Below are 21,010 nucleotides of genomic sequence, written 5' to 3'. Positions count from 1 at the left end.
CCACAAGTGTGTCAAACACAAGGCCTGCGGGCCTAATCCAGCCCTCCAAGCCATTTCATGTGGCCCTTGCACCTCTCCTGCAGGTAACCCATTGTCTCCACCCCACCTTGTCTCAGCAGTCGGCAGCAGAGAGGAGGATAGAACTCCTCTGTCAAATCCTGCACATCTAGTCTTACAGATATAACCGGCCCTTTGAGGGCAACCATAATGCTGATACGGCCCACGATGAAATGGAGTTTGACAGCCCTGGTGTAAATGTTTCAAAGATTGCTGTACATCTGTCAGTGATGATCGCAGCCGTGGTGGTTCCCAGCCCACAGCAGTCATTCCTGTGAACACTCTGATCTTGGATAATCAACGCATAATCTGTTGTGAAAGTGCACAAAAGGCAAATCTTTCTGTGTGATCGGTAAACACAGCGATGACGAAGTGAAGTAAGCTATCCTAGGATGGTTCAGGCCTACTAACAAATCTTTCTATGCCAAAGTTTTCCAGGCATTAGTTATAGGCTGGGATAAGTGGATAAATGAAGCAGGGGAGTATGTCGAAAAATAAATGCAGTTTCCACTCCTTGAAATTTTGTTCTTTTATTGTAAAAACTCAAAAGTCCCAGTTTGACTTGAACACCTCATGTACATAATGACTGTTGTACCATCAACCCATGCAACCCACTGTGCAGTAAAGGCAACTATCAATAGGCAACTGAAAAGCTTTTAAAGCATTGCTGGATACAAGGATAGTCGGCGCCTAACATAGAGCAAACCTTTTTCTGTGCATGCTTCATACTTTCTGGCCTTAGAAGCTGCAAGACATGCTGAAGTTATGTATCAGACCCTAATCGTGCTAGGTGTTTCCTAGCAAAACAATTGGTACAGTTTCCGAATGGATCCTTTAAAAGCCCAACTCATGGTATTCTTTGTAGTTTTGGTTTGAAGGTGGATAGGTTCTTGTGACAGATGTAATTGAAAATATTTTTTTTTTTAGTAGCAAAATACCCATTCACTAATAACCCCCCCCCCCCAAGATCTGCCAGTTAGGAGTGCCTTTTTTTTCATAGACATGAGATCGCCACTTGATCAACTGGAAGTATTGCTGTACTGGGCATCTGTTATCTTATGGTATCGGTGTCCTTAGATCCCTGGCTTACATAGATGAGCTGGCTGCATAGGTGAAAGTGGAATCTCTGTACCCTGGCCCATCTTTTTCTGTGACGGTTTTCTGTTGCTTGATTTCTGATATAAATGGAATGTAAAATGTGTGTCTCAGATACTTTTGAGATTTCCCATGTTGCTGTCCTCTGAGGTCTCTAAGATCTGCGCTTCATTGAGAGATTCCTGTTACTATACAAGTTGATAGGCCGCTAGACCTCAGAGGATAGTGTGGCTTGGAAAATTTCACTGGTTATATTATAAGAATGCAGTTACAAATATAGATATCGCTTAGACAGCTGGTTTAACCCTTCAGCCCCAAACTAAATGTTTACAGTAGTTCTGGCCTTTAAAGAAAAACCCTCCTGGAATAAATATAATAATGAAATGAGCTTCACCAAATCTAGATTGTCATCCTTTTGCAGTTTCTTATCTAGGGACATAAACTAATATTGTGGTCAGTCCACCAAAAACTTGTATAACTTTTAGAGACCTACGTCCCTTGCTGTATTCTGCATATTGTAAAATAATAGTGAAATTCCTAAATTGGTTGACTCATCTTTAGGGAGTTGAGAATTCAGGTGCAGGGACTTCATCACTGAAGCTCTGTAAAGACAATAGGCAATCAGTGATTCAGCCTGCCTGTGGTTTAGTGCTATGGTGCTGTTTAAAGGCCATTTGTAGTTTCCCCTTAAACCAGCCTTTCTCACCCAGGGTTCCTTGGAAACCTAGGGTCCTCCAGAGTTTGCTGTGGGTCCTTAAGCAAGAAGCAACTCCTGCCTCTTAGATAAGCAAACACTGACATCAGTAATCTTTTTAGCTGCCTGTACGGGGGTAATTCTTCCCAGTGCCCACAAATGTAAAGAACATTCTTCCCACTGACCTTCACATTAATGTTCTGAGAGTGGTAGAGACAGAATTATTAGCTGGGGTTCCTGGAGCCTGAAATATTATTTCAGTGGTTCCTTCAGGTTGCCCTAAACTGTAGAAATTAAGTTGGGTTGACTCAAAAGGTAAGTTCTAATTGCCTTACTATTTTGGGGGGAAATTTTGCCTAACCCCTGCAGATAACTCACAGTGGCTGGCAGGGAGTGTGCATCTAAAAAAACCCTGAGCTCTGTTTGAGAGCAATGGTCCCTTTACAACACACTGACAAACCACCTGATTTGGTAGTCAACTTTTTTTTTTTTTAAGATAGGGGGCACCGAGTGTAGTCCCTGTCATCACAATTTGGGCAGCACCTAATAGTAAGTAAATGTGATGTTAAAGAAAGCTGTCAGAGACTGCAGGCATTGATAAGGAGATGGTCAGAGACTACAGACATGCTACAAGAGATTGTCAGAGACTGCAGGTATGCAACAAACGTTTATCAGACACTGTAAGACCTCATGACCTCATGTACACTGCTGCTTCTAAATGTGTGTTTAGAAGCTTTTAGCATTTTATTGTCAATGCCCCTAAACGCAACTGAATAAAAGCCTATGTGTCCATGTACACATAGGATTTTATCAGAGTTTAGCAGCAGCATTTAGGGGCAGTAAAACGTCCCTCTTCTGAATACGTTTTGGCCCAAAACATGGTAAAAATGCATGTAAACACGCCTAAGTGCTAGCCCTGTTAACCACTTGGGCATTTATTCATTTCACTAGCAAGAGTATTTGCCATTGAAATGAATAAATGCCCAAGCGCTACACACGGTACTGCATTTACACGCAGTTTTGCTGCATTTAGTATTTTTCAGTAGCGTCCAAGGGAGCTTAAGTGTACATGTAGCCTTAACATGATATAGGAGTTGTTGGAGACAGAGGACATGCTACAGAAGAAATCATAGACTGGAAACAGTTTATTGAGACAGCTAGTGGTCACTAATAATGCAGTCTCTTTACAAATGAATGCTTCCACATTTGTGCTCCCTACAGTCCTATTAAAATGACCTGTACCACATCTGATATTTCTCTCTGCACTTTAAAAGATCAGAGGAAAAGCAGAAAAAGAGAAAAGGAATTGACAGCTGAAATAAAAAATGTTGTGAAAGGAATATACCAAAGCAATCACCTAATAGAAGCCAGTATAGAGTATTTATTGGCTTCAGTAAGCAGCAAAACACTGATTAGTAACTTCAACAGCCCCACAGTAAGTCCTGAAGGGCCTTTGGTTGGGCATCAAGGCTCTACAAATTTTGTAAAGCTCCCAAAACCAGCTGATTGCAGAGCTCAGAGGGTGAAGACATGCCAGACTGATGTAGATATGCTGCTGTTTCCACACTTCTGCCAGCATTGGGATCTGTGTGATGCAGCTGGGATGACTTGGAGAAACAACAGATCTTTTTGATCCAACCTGACTTCAGTCTGTATGTTTCTGTTGTGAAGCACTTATGAGAAAAGGGTGCATCAAATGAATGTAATCTTTAAACTGTATCTGATGTTGAAGCAGGAAGTAAAGGCAATTTTATCTTTTGCTGTTTTTAATCCTTAATCTATGTGCCTTATCTTTTTCATTATTGCTCTGCTGCCAACAACTGTGTTCTGATCCGGGTAACAGGTCCTGTAGATGGAAATGGTGGCACTGCATTAAATGTCAAATATGGCTCCATTTGCTGTGTACCATTTGTTAAAGTGTGCAGGAACCCTCCGATGATATCAACACCTTTCCACCTCTTTTCTTGTCCATAGAGGATGATGGGCAGCATGGTACTTTTCCTGCTTCATGCCTGTCAGTTTGTTTTCCAGAACAAATTTCCTAGTCGTGAAACTCCATGTTACATAACTGAGCTTTTGCATTGGCACTTACTCCTGAGCTGCACCATTTTTGGGAGGAAGCAGACCACTATGATCACTTGATGTCATTTTAGAAGATTGTCACAAATTTTTATTAAAGTTTTTAGGGGCCCATTCAAATCATACTGCACAGAAGTAAGACATCACATTGAAAATGCACGTGTTGATCTAGATTTAACATGTAGTTTCATGTGCATGGAGTCACATTTTTACACTCTTTGGCTGACATTTTAATGTCATCTGCTGCACATGATAGATTCCTGGAAGGGTCAAAATGCTATTTTGACATCAATTTATTTTTTTATTTCTTCACTTTTGTTTTAGTTGCATTTACATGCATTCAGTTGTGTTACATTAGAATGCAGGCATTCTACACGTTAGTGCAGTGCACTGTAACGCACTTCTACACAGCGTTGTGGTGTGAATGCTGTGACCTGCATTGATTCAGTATGGATAGATGCAGGTCACTGAACATGATGTGAACAGCCCTTAATGCACATACCAGAGCTTTTTCTTCAAAGCTATGTCTGCATTGTGCTACCTTGATTTTGCTTTAAGATAATAAACTTTTATTGTTTAGCTGCTGATTCTGCTATGTGTTGTATTTTAATTTTGATTTTTTTTTTCAAACCTTTTCTGCAAAATATCTTTATTGAACTTCTCAAATTCCTTAAAAATATTTAGTATTTTTTTTTTATCCAGCTTAGTAGTTTGTCTAGTAGCAGTGCGGGAGCTGACTGTACAATAACATTACCAGAGGTCCAGAGGTCATAGATTAGTCATGTCATTTGCAGTATAATTACTGCTTTTTCTATATGTTATGGTTTACCTCTGTGTACTAATGACTTCTGAGAAATAGTGTGCTACACTAAAAATTGGGATAAAGCTGACTCTTGGGCATTCCAGAATTGGCAAATTCTTCTCAAAATATACAACAATGACCTATTTTCTTTAGACTTCCACGCGTAAACTTTAAAATCACATTATCATTATTTTTATCATTGAGGATTTATATAACATGAATAGTTTGCGCAGTGCCTTACATTATAAAGGGAGACAGTACAGTTCCATACAAGAAGGTTAGAAGGGTTCTGCTCGTGAGAGCTTACCCTTTCAAGAAATCTGTGCAGAGAGAAAAATACAGGCTCTGATTGCCAACCTTCCCCTGAACAGGGCCCTGGTAATCCAGTGACTACAGGTGAGAACAGGTAGATGGCAAGTAAAATCAGGTTTCCTGACCTGTATACTTATTTGAAGCCTATGTATGGCTTTCAGTACATTTTCTTCCCTCCTTAAGAGACCCTTTCAGCTCTGTAAACTCAAAACTGCATTCCCCTGTAATGGAATAGGTAGTATACTCAACTTTCCAGTGGCCTGTATATCCTGTGTTTCCTCTGGGAATGTTGTATCCCTGGGTTTCCCTACTGTGCATGATTGTTCCTTCCCCCCAATGTCACTATAGGAATCAGCAAGGAAGATGGGGTCAGAGGAAGAAACCACGGAAATGTTGAATGCTGACAAGACTGGAGGCTGCAGCGCTGGAATGGAGGGAAGGTAGCAGATGCATGCTGCCTGAGAGGTGAGGGTTCTGCTTCTTAAAACCGAAGTGCTCCACGATAATGTGATAACTCTCTTATTATCAAAACGTTGGAAACCCTGGTGGGCCAGAAGTGGGTGGGAAGGAAGAATGCATTTGTGCATAAGGCCTCATGCATGCAGGGCATTTTTGCAGCCACTTTTAGGGGCGTCAGGTGTTTTTTTTTTTCATTTGTTTTTTTTTTTACGGCTTATAAATGGATTTTCATGTTATCCTGTGTTTCAATGTGCACATAGACTTTAACCCCTTGATGCCAATGTAATACAAACATGCAGCCTCACAGAACTGGGCTTTTTTCTTGGAACTCAAGAAATTAGATTGGCTGTCAGTACTTCAGGATTGATCAATTTTCAGATATATCCCATAGTTTGTGAACTCTATAACTTTCCTACAAACTAAATAATAAATACTAATTTGGGTTCTTTTCACCAAAGATATGTAGCAGAATACATCTTGGCCTAAATTTATGAGGAACAATTCGTTATTTGCAAACGTTTATAACAGAAACAAAGAAAAAAGTGTGGGGGGGGTTTCGGACTTTTTTGTTAATTTAGCAAAAAATAAAAACCCTAGTGGTGATTAAATACCACCGAAAGAAAGCTCTAGTTGTGTTAAGAAAATGATAACATTTTAGTTAGGGTACAGTGTTGTATGACTGCGTAATTGTCATTCAAAGTGTGAGAGCGCTGAAACCTGAAAATTGGCCTGGGCAGGAAGGGGGTAAAAGTGTCCGGACTTGAAGTGGTTAACATGCTGTGTGCATTAGGCCTTAGTGTCAGAGGTTGAAGAAAACTACAGGGCTGTTGTTGGGACAGGCATAATTTATTGTCATGTAAGTGCTATCTGTAAACTTTTTTTGCTTGTAGTTCCACTTTAATTCCAGAAGTAGTTCTGTAGTATTTCTGCAGTTGAGTAAAATGGCCATAGATGGTTCGTGTTGTGTTTGTTGTTTTTGTTTTTTTTTTATCAGCCAGCTTGGTGATTAAAAAAAAAACAGATTCTCTCATCCACACATCTGAAGGGAATGAAGGAGTCCTTGCTTCTGTCTCGTTACTGCGATATTGTATTCTGACTGCGGGGACTCCTCCACTTTTAGACTACACTGATTAGTGCTGCAAATGTTTGGCTGCATGTACTGCAGTCACATTTTGGTTGACCAAAATTTCCAGTACATTTTAGTCAACTAAAATCTCCAGTATTATAAAGGTAACAAAAATATAGCTTTTTTGATGAACAGAAGTGCAACTTTAAAATTAAAAAGCAAACAAAAAAAACTGTAAACTCTATGGGCTGTAATGCTATTGCATATATTACTTGAATATAAAATTGTCAACAGTTCTCTGTTAATAATGAAAGCAAGTATCAAGTAACATTCTTATAAATAAAACCAAAATTTGAAAAATACCAAAAAAGCTTCCTGGTGCCAAAGCCTGTATATACAAAAGAAAAAGAAACCGAACTGCTAGGTACAGCAAAGGTATTGGATTCTTTGGGCACAGTAAGAGACCACACAGTGAAATGACATATGACTCTTATGTCAGTAAATGGTTATATGTATTTTACTGTGTGGTCTCTTACTGTGCCCAAAGAATCCAATACCTTTGCCGTACCTAGCAGTTCGGTTTCTTTTTCTTTTAACACCAAATTTTGTAAACAAACAGAGATATTGCTTTTTGATCACTGTTAATTTTGACGTCAAATTTCGATTTGATTTTAGTCATAGTCTTTTGACTAAAATGCTATTTTAGTTTTAGTCGTATTTTAGTCATCTGAATTGAAACTGAATGTTATTTTCCTTTTTAGTTTTCATCACTGAAAACTAGAGATGAGCGAATTATTCAAAAATTTGATTCGGCTGATTCGCCGAATTTGCGGAATAAATTCAATTCAATGCGAATTTATTCGCTGCGAATTTAACTTATTAAAAGGGTTTCTAGGCTTCAGAGAGCCTTTATATTAGTGCAGAACACTGTACCTTTAATTTAAATGCCCTTGGAGTCTGCTGGGGAAGAGAAATAATACTGTCAGTCAGTATGACATGCAGATGAGTGCCGTCGATCTTAGAATCACCGCACACTTCACTCATTTGGGCAGTCACGGGGCACGACGAAGAAGATGAAGAAGAAGATGAAGAAGAAGAAGAAGAAGATGAAGAAGAAGATGAAGATGAAGAAGATGAAGATGAAGAAGAAGAAGAAGAAGATGAAGATGAAGAAGAAGAAGAAGATGAAGAAGAAGAAGAAGATGAAGAAGAAGAAGAAGATGAAGAAGAAGAAGAAGATGAAGAAGAAGAAGAAGATGATGAAGAAGAAGAAGATGATGAAGAAGAAGAAGATGATGAAGAAGATGATGAAGAAGATGATGAAGAAGAAGAAGATGATGAAGAAGAAGAAGATGATGAAGAAGAAGAAGATGATGATGAAGAAGATGAAGAAGAAGAGGAGGAAGAGGATGAAGATGAGGAAGAAGATGAGGAAGAAGATGAGGAAGAAGATGAGGAAGAAGAAGAAGAAGAGGATGAGGATGAAGAAGAAGAAGAAGAGGATGAGGATGAAGAAGAAGAAGTAGGATGAAAATAAGAAGAATTCCAGTACAGCAAAAAGTGTATCTGCAGAGAGCTCCGCTATTTCTGACAGTTCTCTGACAGTTCCTTCACATTTACAGCGGTTGAAACATTGTATCTATTTGTTTCCGAATAAAAACATCTGTATCCTAAATGGAAACAAATAGATACAATGTTTCAACCGCTGTAAATGTGAAGGAACTGTCAGAGAACGGTCAGAAATAGCGGAGCTCTCTGCAGGGACACTTTTTGCCGGCTGTAGAAGGGATGAAAATCGGCCGATCGGGAAAAATTCGATTCGTGCATCCGAAGTTTGCTAATTTTCGGATTCGGTGCGAATCGAATTTTTCCTAATATTCAAAACGAATTCCACTTCGCCAAGTTCGATTCGCTCATCTCTACTGAAAACATGCAGCTGACAAAAACTATGATGAAAATCTTTTCACTGACAAAATTAACACTGATGCACTGATCGAATGCAAATTTTCTAACAGTCCCATTCCAGAGGAGAGGATCACTAGATTGAATCCTCCAAAATGGGAATGGCCATAGATGGGTCAAAATTTTTCCAGTCCCTGCTGAACTGGCCAAAGTTTGAGCCATCTATGGCTAGTTTTAAAGCCCGTTACCCACGTACAGAAAATCAGCCGGTTCAGCAGGTACATGTGTACCACTCTCTGTTCAGCAGAATACAATAGCACAGCAGCAACAATCCCCCCATCACACATTGTTGTGTGGATGTGGGTATATGTCAATTTTTTAAATTTAACAGCCTGGTTGAACGATAAAAACCCTGAACATTTATACCTAGCGTGGACGTTAGCAGCTGTATTGCAATCACTTCCTATTTAAATCACTGCAATCAGCACTTGGTTTATGACTGCCCTCCATTGCCACTCGCCTATTATTCCTTCATATGTAAAGAAAAGCCTTCTTATTACATGATAGCAATGGCAACATTTCCTAAACTGAAATCTGGACCTGTGGGGATAAAAAGATGGACTGGACTTGGGATGGTCTTCCTGATCCTTTTTTCACTACATAATCCCCAACCCCAGATAATGAGGTGTTGGCACACTTGACTTGCTGCATACTGTTCCAGGTGAGTGAGGCAAGGATGTCTTGGAACAACAACTAGCACAGACAAGCATGTCTACAATGGCATTTAGCATTTTTCTTTTTTTTTTTTCTCCGTTAAACATTGCAGTTACCATTTTTCCCTCAGCAAGGGGCATGCTTTGCTGGATACTGCACAAGTATTTTTTAATGCACTGCTTCAGAGAGTGGGAATGTAGCCGGGCTGAAACCTTGCTCTCCATTTACCAAGTATATCAGCAATGGGAAGTGTTGCCTTTGTAGTAAAATTGTACATTGCTTATAGACATTAGATTGTGATCAGTTGAAACATCCACGAACAATAGGTTAATGACTCCAACATACCCATTAGAGTTTCACCAAAGACATGTGCTTCAGTTGCTGGTACCTCATAGATGAAACTGATTGTCTTCCACTCCTCCTGACAAATCTGGTGTGTTTTTTTTTTTTTTAATTTATTTTAAACTGTCATTTTAGAAATATTAGCAGCCGAAATTTGGCTGTGCAAGAAAAGCAACCTGTTCTCTTTCATGTTCTCTTTCATGTCCTCTTCCCCAACAGCAGCACATATAGTTGTGTTCAAAATAATAGCAGTCCAGCATCAATAAATAATCAGATCAATTACTATTTTTGGTATAAATTATATTTCTACATGGCAAACAATTTACTAGTACGTGTAGTAGAGTAATAGAAAAATAACAGACATGCATGCTGCTTATTCTTTGTAACTGAAACATTAATTGAAAGGGGCATGTTCACAATAATAGCAGTGTGGAGTGAGGTCATTCAGGCTGTAAAAAAACAGGTGTCAAACAGGTGACCCTTACTTAAGGGTGAAGGCAGCAAATGTTGTACATTCTGGGTATAGTGCATTTCTCTATGAAAATCTGAGGAAAATGACGTCCTCCCAGAACGTGCCCTAGCGGGGCGCGCATCCGGCGGTCTCCATGACGGCTATGTCCTGTGGACACAGCTGATCACATGAGGTAAAAGGCCAATCACAGTGGCCTTTTACCACGTGATCAGCTGTGTCCAATGACACAGCAGATCACCGAGTAAACACAGTTGCCAGCTATCACAGTGTGAGGAAAGTACTGCCGATAACCAGCAGCTGTCACAGAGCAGATCGGAACTGATCATTGGCAGCGTCGGCTATCAGTGCCTATCATTGCTGCATATCAGGGCAGCATCATCCGTGCCTCCTCATCAATGCCCACCAGTGCCGCCTCATCAGTGCAGCCTACCAGTGCTGCCTATCCATGCCACCTCATCAGTGCAGTCTCATCAACGCACATCAGTAAAGGAGAAAAATTACTTGTTTGCAAAATTTTATAATAGAAACAGAAAAACTTTTTTTATTTTTTTTAATTTTTTGCTCTTTTTATGTTTATAGTGCAAAAAATAAAATACCCAGTGACAATTAAATACCACCAAAAGAAAGCACTATTTGTGTGAAAAAAATTATACAAATTTCATATGGGTACAGTGTTGCATGACCACTCAATTGTCATTCAAAGTGTGACAGTGCTGAAAGCTGAAAATTGGCCTGGGCACAAAGGGGGTAAAAGTGCCCAGTAGGCAAGTGGTTAAAATGGCAACCAAAACCAGAAAGACGTGGAAGAAAACAGAAAACTACCATTCGAATGCATCGAAGAGTAGATAAAATGGTAAAGACTGAGCCAATGATCAGCTCCAGGATGATCAAAGAAGGTCTAAAGTTACCTGTGAGTACTGTAACAATTAGAACACACCTATGTGAAGCCAAGCTATCTGCAAGAAGCCCCCGCAAAGTCCCACTGTTGAAAAAAAGACGTGCTGAAGAGGTTACAATTTGCCAAAGAGCACAGTGACTGGCCTAAAGAGAAATGGCGCAACATTTTGTGGACTAATGAAAGTAAGATTGTTCTTTTTGGGTCTAGTGGCCGGAGACAGTTTGTCAAACGATCCCCAAACACTGAATTCAAGCCACAGTACACTGTGAAGACAGTGAAGCATGGTTGTGCAAGCATCATGATATGGGGATGTTTCTCATACTACGGTGTTGGGCCTATTTATCGCATACCAGGGATCATGGATCAGTTTGAATACATAAGAATACTTTAAGAGGTCATGCTGCCTTATGCTGAAGAGGAAATGCCCTTGAAATGGGTGTTCCAACAAGACAACGACCCCAAACACACCAGTAAACGTGCAACATCTTGGTTCCAGACCAACAAGATTGACGTTATGGAGTGGCCAGCCCAATCCCCGGATCTTAATCCAATAGAAAACTTGTGGGGTAACATCAAAAATGTTGTTTCTGAGGTAAAACGAAGAAATACAGAGAGATTGTGGAATGTAATCGCCCTGGGCTGGAATACCTGTTCACAGGTGCCAGAAGTTGGTGGATTGCATGCAACACAGATGTACAGCAGTTCTCAGAAACAGTGCTTATACAACTAAATATTCAGTGATTCACAGGAAAGCTAAATATTCAAGCATTTTTCAGTTTATACAGTAAATGTTTGTAAAGAAAAATGCAGACACTATTTTTTGAACAGTCTAATATTCCCTTTTGTTCACTTTCTGTAAAGTAATAACAAATTCAAAACATTATTCTTCATGTTTTGATTTGAAATAGACTGTGTAGTGTTTCTAATTCAGTAGCATGTATGGAAATAAAAGCTATTATAAGGATTTTGAGCTTTACTCACTTTTTTAAACACAATATTATTTTTAACACAACTGTACCCTCTCTTTCCCTTCACTACTCTACTCTGCAAGGAAAAAAGGCTTGTGCAAGCTCCAGGTAGCAGTCAGAATGAACCTGGATATCGCCTGCTGTGTGCTCTTTAGAAAGCTGAACATGCTCTGGGAAACCTTTGTCATGTTTTATATGTTTATTTGTAAAAGAAGGATTGTATCTATAATAACCGCCTCCCGCCCGCCATATAGTAAAATGACGGACGCAAGGCGGTTCTCTCGTTCTAGGAGGACGTCCTATGATGTCCTCCCATTCTAACCGTGCATGCGCAGCTCCGGGAGCACACGGCGATTGGCAGTGCGCCTATCCAATCACAGCTGATCACATGTAAACAGGGAAATGCCGGTTATCTGCATTTCTCTCCTCACGAGCTGTCACGCTGATAGCTCGTGAGGAGAGGAGAGCCGGTAATTGGCATTCCTCGGAGGGGACATGTACACAGATCATCAGAGCAATGATGATCAGTGTGCCCTGATGATCTGTGTAGCCCCAGCAGTGCCACTTGTCAGTGTCAGCTCTCAGTGCCCATCAGTGCCACATTTCAGTGCCCATCTGAGCTGCCTTTCAGTGTCACCCGTCAGAGCCACCTATCAGTGCTGCCAATCAGTGCCAGTCAGTGCCGCCTATTCGTGTGCATCAGTGCTTCCTATCAGTGCCGCCTAACAGTGCCAGTCAGTGCTGCCTATCAGTGCCGCCTATCAGTGCCATATATGAGTGCTGCCTTTCAGTGCCCATCAATGCCACCTACCAGTGCCTTCTCATCAGTGCCACCTATCAGTGTCCGTCAGTGCAGCCTCATTTTCAGTGAGTTTTGGTTTAAGAAAAAATAAAACCCAGAGGTGATTAAATACCACCAAAATAAAGCTATATCTGTCACCAAAAAATTATAGAAATTTCATATGGGTACAGTGTTGCATGACCGCGCAATTGTCATTCAAAGTGCAACAGTGCTGAAAGCTGGAAATTGACCTGGGCAGGAAGGGGGTATAAGTGCCCTGTAGGCAAGTGGTTAAAAACCCAGATATAAAGCATCAGCTTATGATAACATGTTTTAAAATAAAAACAACATAGTTTTACTTTTAAAATAAAAAAAAAGGGGGGGAGGTTATAATCCTTGCAAGTTGTTTTTTTCTTTTCTGTGCTGACTGTGGGCTAATACTGTACACTGTACTAATGACACTGACTGGAAAGCTTAACATCTAGGGCAAAAAAGGAGTTAACCATGTGCCTAACAAGTGTAATATGTGCCGCTTTTACTTACAGTTCTGGCTGTTTTAACTCCCTGCTTTTCAGGAAGAAGAAACAGCCAGATCTCTTTGTAAACACAGGGCTCTGTGCTGTAATAGGCTACAGCTGATCAGCAGCTCTCAGCCATAAATCATTGGCCAGGACCTACTAACAAAATCCCTCTGTAGCCAGTAACAAGGGGGGTTAGCAGCAGTGCGCTCATATACGCCCCAAGTCCGGAACAGCTTGGATGACAAACATGGAGGTAAAAACGACACTTCATGAATTATAATTACTGGGTAAATAATTTTATGGTTGGGGGTCACCACAACATGAGGAACTGTATTAAAGGGTCACGGCATTAGGAAGGCTGAGAACCACTGTTCTATAGCCTGTGCTGGCTCCATCCTGGGTTATTGGAGAGTCAGAACAAATGTTGGCATCAGTGCCCCCTAGTGCTACGGAAGGGAACACCCTCCTCTTCTATCAGTCTGCACATGCTCAGTGTGTACTTTTTTCTGTTGCCTATGATGAGCTCAGCATCTGAAAGAGAGCCCTGGCTAGAAGGTAGATTTAACATACTATGTTTCTATACCCTTCTGTGTCAGCATAGTTTGGTTTCCAGTAAAGATCAACTTCACCTTTAAAAGAAGCTCCCCATTCAAATTGCTCCTAATAATTAAACTTGCATAGCCAGTGTAGTAGTATCTATAATTTGTCCTAGACACCATCGGACAAACTTGTATAAACCAAGGCTGATGTACAGTGTTAAAGATTGCTGCTCTTACGTACAATGAAGATCATTTGTGCATGGAATTCTCTTGCTTGCTTTGGTAATGCTTACTGCTATATCTATAGACCTGTCATTGCCTTAATTCCATCAGTAAAAAGCATCAATCTTCTGACACCCAGTGGCAGCATCATGCTGCTGCACACTCTAGTTTTCTGGGTAGTTATGTTTCGTTTGTAAGGAGAGTGCCTGAAACAGCAGAGTACACTGGGTGGTCAGCATAGCTACAAGAATAGCATTAGCTCAAGCCTAATACATTTACAGATCGAATTAATAGTTTCAGTTATGCATGCCTTCAAAATTAAGTGAATTTGGAAATACTGATAGCATAATTACAAAAAATATTTTTATTAAAGAAACAAACCTTTTTTTTGCAGACAATGCAAGGAATGGCTTTAAATAAAACCGGTGACAAGACTGATCACTAGGGAAGGAGGGGGTTTGGGAGGAGATCATTTTTTGGGATAGTAGGAGTGATTTGTAAAGCTGTTTTTAATAATGCCTCACAACAGAACAGTTAGTGTATGTATAGCCATAACATTCCTGATTAGTTTGGATTTGAGTAGGAAAGGGTTAAAAGCTGTCAATGTAGTTTTTGTGGTCTGTGTCCTGTTGGGGAGATATTTCTTCACCTTCTGTACGAGAGACTCCGCAAGAGGAGATATGAACTCTCTACCAAGGAAGGGGAGTACACATTGGATCGCGTGTCTCTCTTGGAAGATGTTCTCTGTATTCCTGTTCTGGTAATAACTATAATATTTTGGATATCACTTTGTTACAGTGACAGTGGTCACCAGGAGAAAGAGAGTTACAAAATCCAACATACATGTCACAGAAGGTCTTCCCAACTACTTCCACAATTGAAAAAGTAAAAAAAAAAAAAAACTGGTTCGACTACATAATAAACATATCCAAACCCGGGTAAAAAATGTAATATTTATTTATTACAGGCACTGTATATAGTGATGTCAATTAACACCCCAGTGACATCAAAGCCAATTTTGAAAGTGCGACTTACAGTGAAGTCACAGGATTTCAAAGTCAGGTGACTTGCCGATTTGAGGTGCGATTTGCAAGACATCTGACACAGATGTCTATGTAAATCGCACCAAAAGTAGTGCATGCGTCACTTTAGAAATATGAAGGCTCTAACAGCGGGCAATAGGGTGCGACTTGGTATACAGTTTTCAAGTCCCATGACAAGTGACACCCGAAGTGACCAGGGTGTAATGCAACACTTTACAAATGTATTGTACATTCACATCAGTCCCTGCCCTCGAAGAGCTTACAATCTAAGGTCCCTAACATTCACACATAGTTGGGCTAATTTAGATAGGGTCCAGTTAACCTACCAGCTTGTCTTTAGAGTGTGGGAGGAAACCAGAGTACCCAGCGGAAACCTATGCAGGCACAGGGAGAACAAGCAAACTCTAGACAAGTCATGGTGCAGTTTAGCAGTCTGTGTAGGTGTTGGCTGCATTAGATTTCTTTTTCCAGGTTTTTCTTTCTTGATTTTTATCTGGTGGTCCTGCTAGTAAAACAATTTCTCACATTCTGTACTATATCTATGGAAAAGCAGTGTTTCAATCTGGGGCAGGAAGTATATTAGTTCTATGGAATACATCCCCCTCCTCGCCTCCATAACATAGAAGGAAAGTGTTCTGTAGTCCTTGGGGAAAAACAGGGAACAGCAGAAGCAGAGAGAACAGAAAACTGGCAGATTACTGGATTTCTTTCAGGATCAACAAGCATTTTTTGCACTTATTGAACAGATGCAACAAAATTATCTTGGTGCTATTTTTAACAGACCAGAAGAAAGCAACTAAGAGGTTTGTTTAGGATTTACATACACTTTAATTGTGGTTGAAGAGACTCACAGATTTCAGTGTTAGATCACCACATAGAAGTACTTCAAGTATGAAGTTATTAAATGACTTAATGTGTATTGTTTGTGTGGCACAGTGACAAAGTGCATAAATGTGTGTTCCTTCCACAACTGAGCCCGTAAGTCCGTTATCTAGTAATGTGTTTTCTTATAAAGCGTGCCCCTTCTTTATATTCAAGACTTTAACTGGTTGCAAGCAGTCTTCAGTTTCACTTCTAGTAGGGACACCACGTTCAGACTCCAAGTACAAGTGTCTGGACTTTATGTCTCCGTGCCCGAACCAAGGAGCGTTGGGAGCAGAGCTCAGCTGCTGGGTTACTCCATTCCTCTTGTCAGAAGAGGATTAAGGGCCTTAACCCCTTTTTACATCTCTTTGTAATGGTGCAGTTGTTGTGTACATCCAATTAAACGCACTGCACCGAATGGCTGTCTGCAATTCATTTAGACGCTAGTGCTGAATTCCTCTGAAGCAGAACGTAAATTGATACAAACAGGGGATATACAGTTCACATTTGTTACCAGCGCTCTTAAAAAATAATAAAAATATTGTAACAAAATAACTTTTCCCTGGAGGGTTGAAGGAATCTGTTGCTGGTTCTTGGTGCAAAGCGTGAAGGATATTCTTAATCTGACAAGCATTCGTGACAATTACACATTGGTTTTTATTTTTAGAGAAGAGGTCTGCTGAGAACTACTTGCATCTAAATTTGTGTCTAATTTGGCTACAATTTTAGAAACTGCAACCCTGTCTATAAAAAAAACCCTTTTTTATTTAGGTGTCGCATGCCTTTGCCAGGAAACATGGAGCATTTTGAATTTTTATTTTCATTGGTGGACACTCCTTTTCTCTTAGCATAATAATGGATACAGAGGTCTGAAGAAAAAAAAAAACAAAACAGGCCCATACCATAAAGTTTTCACTCTTTGCCATGCTGTCAAAAGCTTTGATGTAATAGAGATATGGGCCAAAACACTTAAAGTGGGACAAAATTTGCATTTTTATTGTGCAGACTGTATTTTTTTTGGTTTACATTGATCTAAACCATATCCATATATAATATAGATATACACTTCTGAAAAAAATTAAAGGAACAGATCTCAATGGGAAAAATATCATGCTGGATATCTATACTGATATAGACTGGGCAATGTGTTAGGAATGTAAGGATGCCCATCGTTTGATGGAAATTAAAATTATCAACCTACAGAGGACTGAATTCAAAGACACCCCGAAAATCAAAGTAAAAAAATGATGCAGCAGGCTCGTTCATTTTGCTGAAATTACATTGCAGCACTCAAAATGGTGCTCAATAGTTTGTGTGGCCCCCACGTGCTTGTATGCATGCCTGACAATGTCGGGGCATGCTTCTAATGAGATGACAAAAGGTGTCCTGGGGTATTTCCTGCTAAATCTGGACCAGGGCACCACTGAGCTCCTGGACAGTCTGAGGTGCAACCTGGTGGCGTCAGATGGACCGAAACATGATATCCCAGAGGTGTTCTATTGAATTTAGGTCAGGCGAGCATGGGGGTCATTCAATGGTATCACTGCCTGCATACTCTCACCACATGATGCCAGACATTGTCGTGCACCAGGAGGAACCCAGGACCCACTGCACCAGTGTAGGGTCTGACAATGGGTCCAAGGATTTCATCCCAATACCTAATGGCAGTCAGGGTGCCATTGTCTAGCCTGTAGAGGTCTGTTCATGGATATGCCTCCCCAGACTATCACTGACCCACCACCAAAACGGTCACGCTGAACCATTTTACAGGCAGCATAACCTTCTCCAGACCCTTTCATGTCTGTCACATGTGCTCAGGGTGAACCTGCTATCATCTGTGAAAAGCACAGGGCGCCAGTGGAGGACCTGCCAATTCTGGTGCTCAATGGCAAATGCCAATCAAGCTCCATGGTGCTGGGAAGTGAGCACAGGGCCCACTAGAGGATATCGAACCCACTGGCCACCCTCATGAAGTCTGTTTCTGATTGTTTGGTCAGAGACATTCACACCAGTGGCCTGCTGGAGGTCATTTTGTAGGGCTCTGGCAGTTCTCATCCTCTTCCTCCTTGCACAAAGGTCCTGCTGATGGGTTAAGGATGCTCTACGACCCAGTTCAGCTCTCCTAGAGTAACTGCCTGTCTCCTTGAATCTCCTCCATACTCTTGATACTGTGCTGGGAGACACCGCGCACCTTCTGGCATGTATTGATGTGCCATCCTGGAGGAGTTGGACTGCCTGTGCCACCCCTGTAGGATCCAGGTATCGCCTCATGCTACCAGTAGTGACACTGACCCTATCCAAATGCGAAACAAGTGAAAAACAGTCAGAAATAATGAGTAGGGAAAAAATGTCATTGGCCTCCACCTGTAAAACCATGCCTGTTTTGGGGGTCATCTCATTGTTGCCCATCTAGTGCACCTGTTGTTAATTTCATTAACACCAAAGCAGCTGAAACTGAATAACAACCCCCTGTGCTACTTAACTGACTGGATTAATATCCCAGAGGACTTGATGCTATACTCAGCAATTCTTCACATTCAATCCAATTATTGATAAGCAGTTGTTTGAGATCATTAAATTATCTGAAGCTACAATATTTCCAATAAAAATAGATTGGGGAAGGGGAGGAGTAACGGGAGCTGACTTCCTATCTGGGAATACCGTACAAGCTCCTCATTAATTAGGACCAGCAATACTATGTTGAAAAGATTTCATGCGGTGTTGTGTTTGGGCAACACCTTGGTATATGGGCCACTATACATACAATCTATGTACCTATTCACACCTGGGTTAAAGGCTAATTTCACCTTTGGGAACATGTTAAATGTTCCACTCATTTTTAGGGTGGAACATGTAACATGTTCATGCTCCTTCAGCCTCTCCCCGATCCCCCTTCTAATTGTGACAGCGGGTCAGGGATATTCCCACTGTCACAATCTGAAAAGAACATGGCTGTGCAGAGCATCACGCACACAGCTGCGTCATTCATTCACAGAGTTCTGTGAATGAATGAGCTTCGAGTACCGACGACATTTGTGGCTGACGGCTTGTAATTCTCAATGAACTACCATGGCACCAGTGAGCACTCTGAGATTTCACCTGCGAACTGCTGCTTTTTTTTTTTTTTGGAAAGGTGAGCTTAGCCAGCTCCAGCCAAAACTTGCTAATTTGTTTTAAATAGAGAGCAGAGGGACAAAAACAAAACCACATTATAGGAAAGTGTATAATTATTAGAACTTCCGAAAAAGGGGTTATACCTGCCTGAGCCCTCCTGTACCTGTGATAACACCCCCTACCTTCCCCTCAACACTTCATATGAGTGTCACAGGAACCAAAAGTGAGAAAAAATCTCCCAAAGGGAAATACAAACCCCACTGAATTGTTTTTTTTCTTTCTATCCAAAACAATAAAAACAACTTGGCTGCATTAGGTTTACTTCCCAGATGTGATCATTCTTTTTTTTAACATAATAAATGCATGATGTAAAAGTATCAAGGCCAGGATCCTTGTGATGATGAATTTGGGAGTGATAAGGGATTCTACAAAGCATTAGTGCCAAACACACATCAGCAAAGAAAATATATGAGCCACTATATTTCTGTTGCTGAAATTCCCTGGCTCAAAACCATGATGGCAGTTTTAAAAAGACAAACCTCATGAGGGCCACCAGAGTATCGCTGCTGTGGCCACACACAGCCACAGGCCACCAGGTGGATGCCACTGAATTAGACACTGGTGCTGAATTCCTCTTAAGCAGAATGTAAATAGATACCAACAGGCTATGCTGTTCACATTTGTTTCTAGCAATCTTAGAAAATAATACAATTCGGTAATAAAATCTCTTTTCTGTGGAGGAGTTGAAGGAATCTGCCTCTTGAAGCATGAAGAATAATGGTGAAATGAGAAGCGTTTTTGACAATCCCCAGACACCCTCCCCAGCATGCACAAGATGATTGTTAAACTTAGACTAAACAATGCAAAGTGATATTGTGCATAATATTGCTCGGTTGGTAAAGACTGAACTTCAGAGATCACTACCAGTCCTGGATGGAAGTTTCCTAAGTGCTGACAAGCTTCTCAGTAACTGTCATCCTGACACCGACCTCCTGTGATTTATGTCTGGCTTATCTGCCTTGTCAAGTACACAGCTTTCATTGTAATATCATAGCACTGTGCTGACATTATACACTAACATCCCTGTCATTTATGGTATAGGTTTTATTCGTTTATAGTACCCATGAGTTGCATTTGTAACATGATGAAGATATTTTTAGATCTGTCCAAAGGCCGCAATACATGTGCTGAGTGTTTGATTAGTAAAAGGGACCTACTTCATGCGCAGTGGATTTATATATGTTCAGGTTGAAATCACTGGATTCATTCCCACTTGTCATTCTAAATTGGACCCAATTGGATAATTTTAAAGTTATTGGGTAATAAAAAGGGGCGTTTCCTTTAATAACCAATCATATAACAACTATAATTTTTCTAATACTGTTGGAAAATGAGATTAGATGTTGGTAGTGCAGCTGTTTTGTTTCTGCTTTAGTTCTTAGGAACATTTATGGGTGAGCCATTATATATTGGCACTTCTTCACACAGTAGAGCTGTTAACTTTTTTAAAGTAATTTTAGTAGGACAAATTGCTTATGATTATCCAGCACAATTTTGCATGCGTATATTGGCTGAGCCAGTGCTGAAATGACAGCCCAAGATTACCATGTTTTGGTCCATGAGAAAGCAAGCAGGATGGGTGGAGACGTGTTGCTGCGTAGTTTAATAATTGTGATTTGGTCATAATTAGCATGGGGAAACACCGCCAGAATTTCATTAATATAATGATAACCAAAGCCTGTTCTTTCATCTAGGGACTAGGGTATCCTATAACTTATCCAAAGTGCAAATGTATCATTTGTTCTTTTTTTGGCACTAAAATAGTTATGCAGCACTACAAAACAAATTAATATGTGTTTTTTTGAAATTTTCATATGAATGGTTAGAAAAAAAAAATAAAACTAAAAAGATGGAGTTAATGAACAAGGTAAATCGGGTTGACAAGGGGTTAAATGATTATTTTGAATATATTTACAAACCACACTAATTTATGATAATCACTACAACTGTAGCTTTTGATAGGTCATGAAGAGCAGGACTGAGTTTTCACATTGTCAGTTTAACAT

The 21,010-nt window shown here is 40.4% G+C and overlaps 1 protein-coding gene across 3 annotated transcripts in view; it reads left to right on the top strand.

The window, feature by feature from the left end:
* Positions 1 to 21,010, top strand: part of MICU2 (mitochondrial calcium uptake 2) — a 421,733-nt gene that overhangs the window by 108,817 nt on the left and 291,906 nt on the right. The gene's annotated exons all lie outside the window — the stretch shown is intronic.

The sequence above is a fragment of the Staurois parvus genome, unplaced genomic scaffold (genome assembly GCF_062004578.1).
Source record: "Staurois parvus isolate SC_StPar_1 unplaced genomic scaffold, SC_StPar_1.0 ptg000387l, whole genome shotgun sequence".
Classification (NCBI taxonomy): Eukaryota; Metazoa; Chordata; class Amphibia; order Anura; family Ranidae; genus Staurois; species Staurois parvus.
This window is presented reverse-complemented; position numbering and strand designations above follow the sequence as displayed.